This window comes from Crocuta crocuta, unplaced genomic scaffold, assembly GCF_008692635.1.
Source record: "Crocuta crocuta isolate KB4526 unplaced genomic scaffold, BGI_CrCroc_1.0 scaffold56, whole genome shotgun sequence".
Taxonomy (NCBI): Eukaryota; Metazoa; Chordata; class Mammalia; order Carnivora; family Hyaenidae; genus Crocuta; species Crocuta crocuta.
Genome location: NW_027531334.1, coordinates 2,299,353 through 2,308,667, shown reverse-complemented (window position 1 = coordinate 2,308,667; position 9,315 = coordinate 2,299,353). Strand labels below are relative to the sequence as shown.

At 37.7% G+C, this 9,315-nt stretch overlaps 1 protein-coding gene across 3 annotated transcripts in view; it reads left to right on the top strand.

Annotated features, from left to right (window-relative positions):
- The first annotated feature begins 566 nt into the window (after positions 1–566).
- ATP6V1A (ATPase H+ transporting V1 subunit A) overlaps positions 567–9,315 on the top strand; it is a 66,221-nt gene continuing 57,472 nt past the window's right edge. The window contains exon 1 of one of the 3 annotated variants that reach the window (XM_077771817.1): positions 567–812. The gene's annotated coding sequence lies outside the window, so the exon portion shown is untranslated. Of the gene's footprint in view, positions 820–9,315 lie in introns of all 3 variants that reach the window. The other 2 variants (XM_077771816.1, XM_077771815.1) reach the window with 2 other exon arrangements.

The following is a 9,315-nucleotide window of genomic DNA, read 5'->3' as shown; positions in this document are numbered from 1 at the left end:
CCCTTCCCCCTCCACTTCAGGCCCTCCATTTTCTTACTGGGCTGTGGCTTCTGGCGTCATTTTACTCCTCCCATCCCTTACGACACTACTTGTGGGGCTTGTCGGGTCGGCCCTGGCGGTAAAATCCGGATTTTTCCACCCCCCTCGCTCTCTCTTCTCCCGCTTTAGCAAGATCAGTCTTCCCCGTCTTTCCAGTTAGTTGCCTCCAGAATGACCTTCAAACACTACTGTCTCCTAATAGGATTTTATAAAGATGGTTCTTCTAAATGCAAAGGAATCTGCGGTTGACTCAAACTAATGAGACGTTTTTAAGACTAGCGTAATCAACAATCGGCCCGATAATTTGGTTTCCGTCCAGCATGTTCCAAGTTTGGGGGGCCACGTGACTAAGGGATTAAGCCTGGGATTTCGCCTGGGATTTCATCCGCCAGCCGCTGTGGGACAGAACGCCATCGCCATTTCCGGCCCTTAGAGCGTAGCATAAGCGTCACTTCCTTAGCAATGCACTTTAACCTATTTCACGCACGCGTTCCACGTTACACTTTACGAGGTAGTCTTTGTGAAATTTTTTTGTTTTTTTTTCTTCTCTAATTTAATCGCAAGAACATTACTGTTCAAGCATATCGCAAAAATACAGGCCCCCAAGATGCATCACGCCCGCCTGGGGCGGCAGGGCGGAGCTTTGGGTCACGTGACTGTCTAGGCCCGCCCCTCTCTGCAGCTGAAGATTTCTCCTCCCGCAGTGACAGAGCCTCTGATCCGTGATCGGTACTGCTTCTGCACCTCGCGCCCGAGCAGGTGAACGGCGACCGGTAACCGGTGACTGGTGGGGATAGGACCAGGGGTGGGAAGAGGAAGATAAGGGAAAGTGTGAACGGAGGCCTGAGTTGTCCAGGGCTTCCTCCCCGCTGTCGTCCTGCACTGGCTGCGAGCTCTTTTCTCCACTTTTGCTGACCCTCCCTTCCCCTACTGTGGTCGCCCCCGCAACATAGAAGTGGGGTGTCCACCTTTCCTGGGGTTAGGGGTGAGTGCGGCCATTATGGTTCCCTGTTTGGACTCAGGGGCTTACTGTAGTGGATTTGGTTCAGCCGTTTCTCGGGGTCTGCAGTAGTCTCCAGGTCCTATTTCCCAAAGCCCATTCTTTGGCTAAGGCCCTTCTCCGTCTGTATCTTCCAGACGCCGGCCGAGGAGCGGGGAGGTAGGAAAAACCCTGGAGGCAGAGGCGTATCCGATGAGACAGGCTTGGGAGAGAATGTCACTAATGTGGCCCTCACTGCGGAGTCACTGTAAAGCTTGCTTCCGAAATGTGCTTTCTCAGTAATTCTGAGGTTTTTTAATCTGACATCCCAGCGAGAGGCATTTTGTAGATGTTCATATACTTTGGTTGAGCCTGGAAGGGCCTTTTACCTTTCTCTTCTGACGTTGTGGTGCAGGGAGAAAACAGTTGAAAGAATAAAGATATACTAGCTTCAAAACAGGAGATGTTGGTAATGCGACAGTCTCAATTGAATGGGAGGCGTTCAAGGATGATGGTGTTGCGGCTTCTTGCTCTACAGAAGACCCAGACTAGCTTATTTAAAAGTGACTAGGTTTCCCCGAAAGGGAAGTAATTCTTAAGAAACTAATGTGCTGAAAGTATAATTAAACCAAATGTATTTGGCCTAAAACTTAAAGGTAGGGAAGTTAAGTCGAGATATTGCTTACTTCACATTTTAAGCCTTAGACATTTCTTTTTTGCCACTTCTCTCTAAAATCCTACTTAATCACCACTCCCAGTCAATTCCTTGACCAGTACTAAATTTATATTAAGTAGCACTTCTATTCCTTCTTAGCTTTCCCTATTTGTATAACTGCAAGGGACTTCTTTAGATTTTGATGAATAGCGTTTTGTGAAAATACGGAAATTATTTTGCTTCGGTTTTTGCCCAACCCAATGTACTCTCATTTCATATGTAATGTAGTAGCCAGTGTTTTGACCCCAAACAATGTGATTTAGGGAAGAGTGTTTTTCAGTTTTGGGTTAAACTCTTTTATTTACACCTCAAACTCAGGAAGTCTTTCTGGTTCTTTTAACTTGAAAGGCCTTACAAAAATGACAAATTTGATTTTTTAAAAAATTTTTTATAGTTTATCTTTGAGACAGACAGAGCATGAGTGGGGGAGGGGCAAAGAAAGAGGGAGACACAGAATCGGTAACAGGCTCCAGGCTCTGAGCTGTCAGCACAGAGCCTGATGTGGGGCTCGAACCCACGAACTGTGAGATCTGACCTGAGCTGAAGTCAGATGCTTAACTGACTGAGCCACCCAGGCGCCCTACAAATTTGATTTTTAAAATTTAAATTACACTTTTTTAAAATCTGAAAAGTCATTCTCTATTAAACCTTGTAGTTGTCTAGTCAGTGTAATTGAATCCATTTAAAAGGTAGCTGAAAAGTGAGGAAGATGGAATCAGTCTTTGAGTAGTGGATGTGACTGATTGGGTTTTTGTGTATCCAAATTCTCTACAATAAACTGATTTTGTTAAGGGGAACAAAAGGTTAAAATTCTAGCATAATATTAACAAATACTTTTATAGTAATTTAAAAATCAAAACACTGACCTGTGGATGTTTCTTGGTAGAAAGCTTAATTTAAAAATGTTTTTTGCTTTCCCTAAGTAATAAAGAAGACTATTATCCTGATTTACAGTTTCAGCATTTTGTGCTGTTGTGCTAATCTATTGGTATGTTTATGTAGCCATGCCTGTTACCAATATACATACAGTTTCATCCATTAATTTGCTCCAGAATAAAGTTCCCTGATCTCTAGAGGAGAGAAAAACATAAGCAGTGTTGCTTCATTGACCAGGTGACATTCCACCAAATGCAACACATTTTTTAAGAGCCCTGGAAGTCCCAACCAGTCCTGTCTGGGTGAGACCAAAGTAGGAAAGAGAAAACCAGCTAAACAGCATTGAGTACTAGAAGGGAAAATGTCAGTATGAAAGAGGTTGTGAATGAGTCTGCAATTTTACTTCACAATTTCCCCAGTTTTAGGGAACTATGAAAGCTAGACCTGCTAATGAAATTGGAAGCAGGAATTGGTGGCTAAATTGCTACTCAACTTGAACGTGAAAAAGAGCATTAACATTATGCATAATTCACACAGAAACAAGCAAGTGATTTGAAGCTAGGAAGCCATTTCTGAAACCAGCTTTATCAGTTTTATGCATATTGCATGGAGAAGACTTAACATTCATTAGGGAATTGTGCTCTAGTCCAACAGTAAATGACCCACAAGAGTTTCTGTGTTAAAGTCCCTGACACTGCTTGTGTCATTATTCTGAGGTCTTTCTTATATTTCACTACTTTTATAGATTATCACCACCCCCGAGAATGCTTTTTCCTCCTCTATTGGCAGAACTAGCCATTGAGTCTTATAGACTATTACACAATATTTTCTATTCTATTTTCACTTTTGGCACATTGCATTTAATTACTGTTGGCTGGGCTGTTCCTTAATAAACCATAAAGCTCCTAGGAGTTCAAGAATAGTCTCTGCAGTTGTGTCTTCAGAACCAGGATGCTGAAGTACCTGATGGGTCCCTAGTAAATTGTTTATTGAATGAGTATTTGACAGTTGAACAGGAAGATTAAACTATTTTTCAACCTCTTGCAAATCATAGCTCCTTCTGAGGTTGTTCAGTAGGTACTAATTTTCAAGTATAAATTGGTAATAATAACCATCCAAATCATGGTAAGAGGAATAGACATAACCTTCAGATAGACTTTATTAATGCAGTGTCGCACTTATTTTCACAGCATATGGTTACTAATAAGTATGGTTATCATCCAAGTTTGAAAGGGAAGGGAGGAAAAGTGAGTTATATTTAAAAATATGACTCCCTGTTTAGGCTGCAAGTGTTATAGGACTAGAGTAAAAATCAGAAGATCATCATTCAGACCTACCACTTTAGTTACATGCTTTTTTAAATAAAGTTGGGAGTAGGGGCTTAAGACTTGATATTTGATACTTAGGAATTCTCTCAAGGGTATTTATTGTGAGTTCAAATGAGATAAACCCTAGATAATCTATGTGAAAGTATTTTAAAAACTAAGTGGTATTTAAATGTAAAGCAATATAGTGTAGGCTTTATTAGTATAAATTTCTCAATCACGTAGACCTGGTTTCAGGTTCTGGCCCTATCACTACTTTAGGCTGTGTGACCTTGGACAGTTTACTTAATTTAAGCTTATGTTTTCTATAGATGTATATTTTTTAAGTTTATTTATTCATTCTGAAAGAGAGAGGTAGAGGAAGAGAGAATCCTAAGCAAGGTCTATACTTCCAGCACTGCCCAGTGTGGGGCTCGAACCCACAACAGTGATATCATGACCTGAGCTGAAATTGAGAGTCGAGGCTCAACCAACTGAGCCACCCAGGCGCCCCTAAGCTTGTTTTCTTATATTTATCTCATAACTGCCATTAAATTAGATCATGAATGCAGGATACCTAGAACATACTTGGTAAATTTTTATTAACTTTACTCATATGTAGCTTGGTTTTATATATTGAATTTTTAAAGGAGGCTTAAGACATCCTATAAAATTGAGGAACGGGTTTGGGAGATGAAGAAACGAGTAGATGCTGTTACCAGAAAATAGAAGAGCAAGAAAAATGTACTTATAGCAACGATTCTAAAACAGATTTATCAATAGAAGCTGAGAAATATCAACGTAAGTCCCATTATTTTGGCAACTGCAGTGACTTAATATTAATATAGATTTTCCAAAGCTTACGATTATTAATATGTGGAATCAGTTTAAGGAAGTAGTTCTTTTGTTTCTAGATTTTTATTCCTATGGTGTGTTATAGAAATATGATAAAATTGTACAGAGCTAATAGAGTACCTGCGTAGCTCAGTCAGTTGAGTGACTCGATTTCTGCTTAGGTCGTAATCCTGGGGTTGTGGGATCAAGCCCTTTATCAGGCTCCGTGCTGAGCATGGAGCCTGCTTAAGATTCTCTCTCTCCCTCTCTGCCCCCCTCCCCACCTTGCATGCTTGTGTGCTCTCTCTCTCTCTCAAATTAAAAAAATAATTGTACAGAGCTATAGAGCAGGAACTTTGAGTTTGTTTAAAAATTTTGCCTTTTACTCTACATGTTTTTATATCTTATCTTTATCTTCAGGTGAAGTAGACAGGGGTATATAGAGAATATAATGGAGACTTGAAGTGAAGTAAAATATTCTCCCTTCTAAATTGATGATTCACAAAGATTAGTGGTTTTGTATTGGAAAATAACAGTAAATTGAACAATAATTGAAGTATAGTTATCATGAGTTTATGTTTCACCTTCATTCCTGAAAAATTATTACTCATTTGTTCTAAGGAAAGATTTTATTAAGAGATTACTGAATTTTCTTTAATGTTAACTTCTGTATTTTGGTGAAATAAATTGTGGTCAGTGTTTTCCATTTAATTTCTTTTTGTAGAGACTTCTAAAGTTTTACAGTTAGGTTTTTTCCTATTGTGAAATGGAAGTGACTCTGGTTTGTATAAGTGTATTCTTTTAGGTACATAATACATACATATTATATATAATATAAATAGATATGTATACACATGTATTTTGTGAGTTTGTATTTATAAAGATAGCTGGAATGAATGTATATTTTCATAGTATAGATTTTTCTTTTCACTTGAAACTATCGAAGCCATTTTTAAAATTAATTAACTACTGTGAATGAATTTATTTGAAACTCCTTTTTATATTTGTTTGTAGTTATCTGTAGTTAATAAATTTTACAACTAACATTAGACTGTTTTTAAAAATTGGTATTCATAATATTTTCAGATTTAACCTGTGATTTTTTTTATGTTGCTGTAGCTTATTGGCATCAGTATAACTAGCTTCCAACAGTAAGATTTTCAGTTTTGAGTCTTAATGTTATTATTGCTGTTTTGAGGCTCCTGGGTGGCTCAGTCACTTAAGCGCCTGACTCTTGGTTTCAGCTCAGGTCATGATCTCACAGTTCATGAGTTCAAGCCCTATGTTAAGCTCCATGCTGACAGTGCGGAGCCTGCTTGGGATTCTCTGCCCACCCCCTGCCCCTCCCCCACTTGTGCTGTCTCTTTCAAAATAAATAAATAAACTAAAAAAAAACCCCAAACTATTGTTTCAGTGATAAAACTTTTTAAAAAATTATACCTACAACATGTCATGCTTTCTTTTCTGAAAAATAAGTAAGCATATTTTATTGAAAATCAATGGTATGATGCAGAAGAGCTCCAAATATGTTTGAACACTGAAAAGCAACCAGACTTTATGTTTTGTTTTAGTTATTATTGTTTTTTATTTTTTCGTTTTTATTTGAAAGAGCAGGGGGAAGGGAGAGAGAGGGAAAAGGAGAGAATCTCAAGCAGGCTCCATGCTCAGCGCAGAGCCCGTGTGGGACTTGATCACCCATGACTTTGGGATATAACCTAACTCAAACTCAAGAGTTGGACACTCCATCCAACTAAGCCACCTAGGCACCCCAACAGAGTGTTTTTTTAAAGTAAAATACAGAAGACCAATTAAATTGGAAAATATTCATAAAATTGAAGAAAGACACATGATAAAAAAGAACTATGTACTAGTAATTGTATATACCTATTGAAAAACTTGCAAGAAAATGCATCAGTATAAGTGATTATCTCTGGATTAGGAGATTAAAGAAAGATTTAGAATTTATTACTCTACCTTTTGTATATTTAAATTTCTACAATGAATAGTCATTGCTTTGAGCACTAGAGTTTTTTTTTAAATTCGATATGGAGAATTAAGACATTTAAATAATGATTTCTTGTTAATTCTCTGAATATCTTAAAGGAAAATGTTTCAGCTTTTCCAGATAACTAAGTAAGTTATTTAATTTTGTATGTCCAGACATATGTTTAGGCATATGTAAGCACAGCAAAATTTTAAAAGCAGAAGTAAATCCCAGCATGCAAAGCAATTTAATATCTGACAAAGTAATATTTCAATTCAACATAGAAAATGCATATGTATAGTAAATATAACTGATACAACTTTTCTGTCTAGAAGAAAACAAAATTGAGCTGCTGCTTTGCAGCACACACACAAAACAATTTTGGAGGGATAAAAGCTTAAATGTAAACAAAATATTTAAAATATTAATCTCTTGAATTTTCTTTATACATATAGTCTAGATGTGGTAGTTTTCAGTGGCAAAGATAAAGTACAAAAGGTGGATTGAAAAAAAGTGTTTGAAATAACAGATACAGAGTATAAAAGAAAAAAGGTTAACATTTATAAGTTAACTTATAAATTATAAGTTATTAAGTAAAAGTCCATACAATAGAAGCCTGGTTAAACATACGACCAGAACTTCATAGAAGACAAGTCCAAACATTCAACATACTTTAAAAACAATATAACTTCATTAGTAATTGATATACTAACAATGAAATATTCTTTCATGATTAGCAAAAATTATATGGTAAACCTACTGCTAGTAGGGTTTTGTGGTAAAAGACTTTCTTATAAGATGCTAGTGGAGATGTGAATTGTTATAGGTTTTTTTAGTAAACAATTAGGGCAGTATCTGTTAATATTGAAAATATATGTTCTTCCATTCAGCATTCCCACTCCATGGAATTGTTTCCTTAGAAATAAAAACACCGGGGCATCTGGGTGACTTAGTCAGTTAAGTGTCTGACTTCAACTCAGGTCATGATCTCACAGCTGGAGGGTTTGAGCCCTGTGTTGAGGTCTGTGCTGATAGCTCGGAGCCTGGAGCCTGCTTCAGATTCTGTGTCTCCCTCTTTCTGCCCCTCACCTCTCTCGCACTCTGTCTCTCTCTCAAAAATAAACATTTTTTAAAAATAAAAAAAAAGAAAAGAAATAAAAACACCAGGGGTGCCTGGGTGGCTCACTTGATTGACCATCCAACCTTATCTCAGGTCATGATCTCATGGTTTATGAGTTGGAGCCCCTCATCAGGCCCACCGCTGTCAGTGCAGAGCCCACTTCAGATTCTTTCTCCCCCTCTGTCTCAAAAAGAAAAAAAGAAAAACACCAGTAACCAAGCACGCATCTACGTGAATGTTGATTGCAGCAATGGTTTGTAGTAGCAAAAGCCTGGGAACAAAGGGAATGCCTGTCAGTAGGGTATTGTATAAATCATGGCACAGGCATATCATGGAATATTTTTGGAGTTATTAAAAAGTGGGAGTTAAAATCTATACTGATAAGTTGAAAGGATCTCCATCATGTATCTTAAGTAACAAAGGCAAGGTTAGAGAGATGTATATAACGAGATCCCATTTTTATAGAACAGTTGAAAAACATTTTGAATTTTGTATATGCTTGTATATTTGTTAGCATTGGAGGGAGGAAATAAGCAAAAAGAAAAAGAAGGAAAGAAAAAAGGGTATCCACAATAATATATGTATATAAAACTACCTGTTTCTGTGTCTGTATAAGATGAATTGCAGAAAAGGATAGTCACCAAAATGTTCAGTGGCCATCTCAGAGTGGTTGGATGGGCATTTCAGGTGATTTTTACTTTTGTTTCTTACACTTTTCTATATTATGTGTTTTTATTTTTACAACGAACGTGTAGTGTTTGTTATTAGAAAAAACAAAACTATTAACATTTTATTTAAAAAAATTTTTTAAAATGTTTTTATTATTTTTGAGAGAGAGACAGACAGAGCAAGAGCTGGGGAAGGGGAGAGAGAGAGGGAGACACAGAATCTGAAACAGGTTCCAGGCTCTGAGCTGTCAGCACAGAGCTTGACGTGGAGCTTGAACTCGTGAACCACAAGATCATGACCTGAGCCGAAGTCAGACACTTAACTGACTGAACCACCCAGGTGCCCCGAAACTATTAGCATTAAAAAAAAATAAGCATTCTGATAGGTCAAAGAAAGAATTAATAAGGGGGAAAATACTATTTGAAATGGCCAGAAATGGCAATTATCTGAAATACTTTTTGCCTTAAGTAGTCTGATATCTGAGATGAAAGTGTGTAACTTATCCTGATAACCCCATAAATTCTCCTTAATTTTGTGTATGTGGTAACCATTAGGTGTCCAATAAGAAATAGTCATTTAAAATGTGCAGAAAACTTATAGGAAGATTAGGAGGAACTTAACGGAGGACCATGGGGGAGAAGAAGCGGGGAAATAGTGGGGGAGAGGGAGAGAGGCAAACCATGAGAGACTCTTGAATGCTGAGAACAAACTGAGGACTGATGGGGGTGTGTGTGTGTGGGGTGGGGTGATGGGCATGGAGGAGGGCACTTGTGGGGGTGAGCACTGGGTGTTATA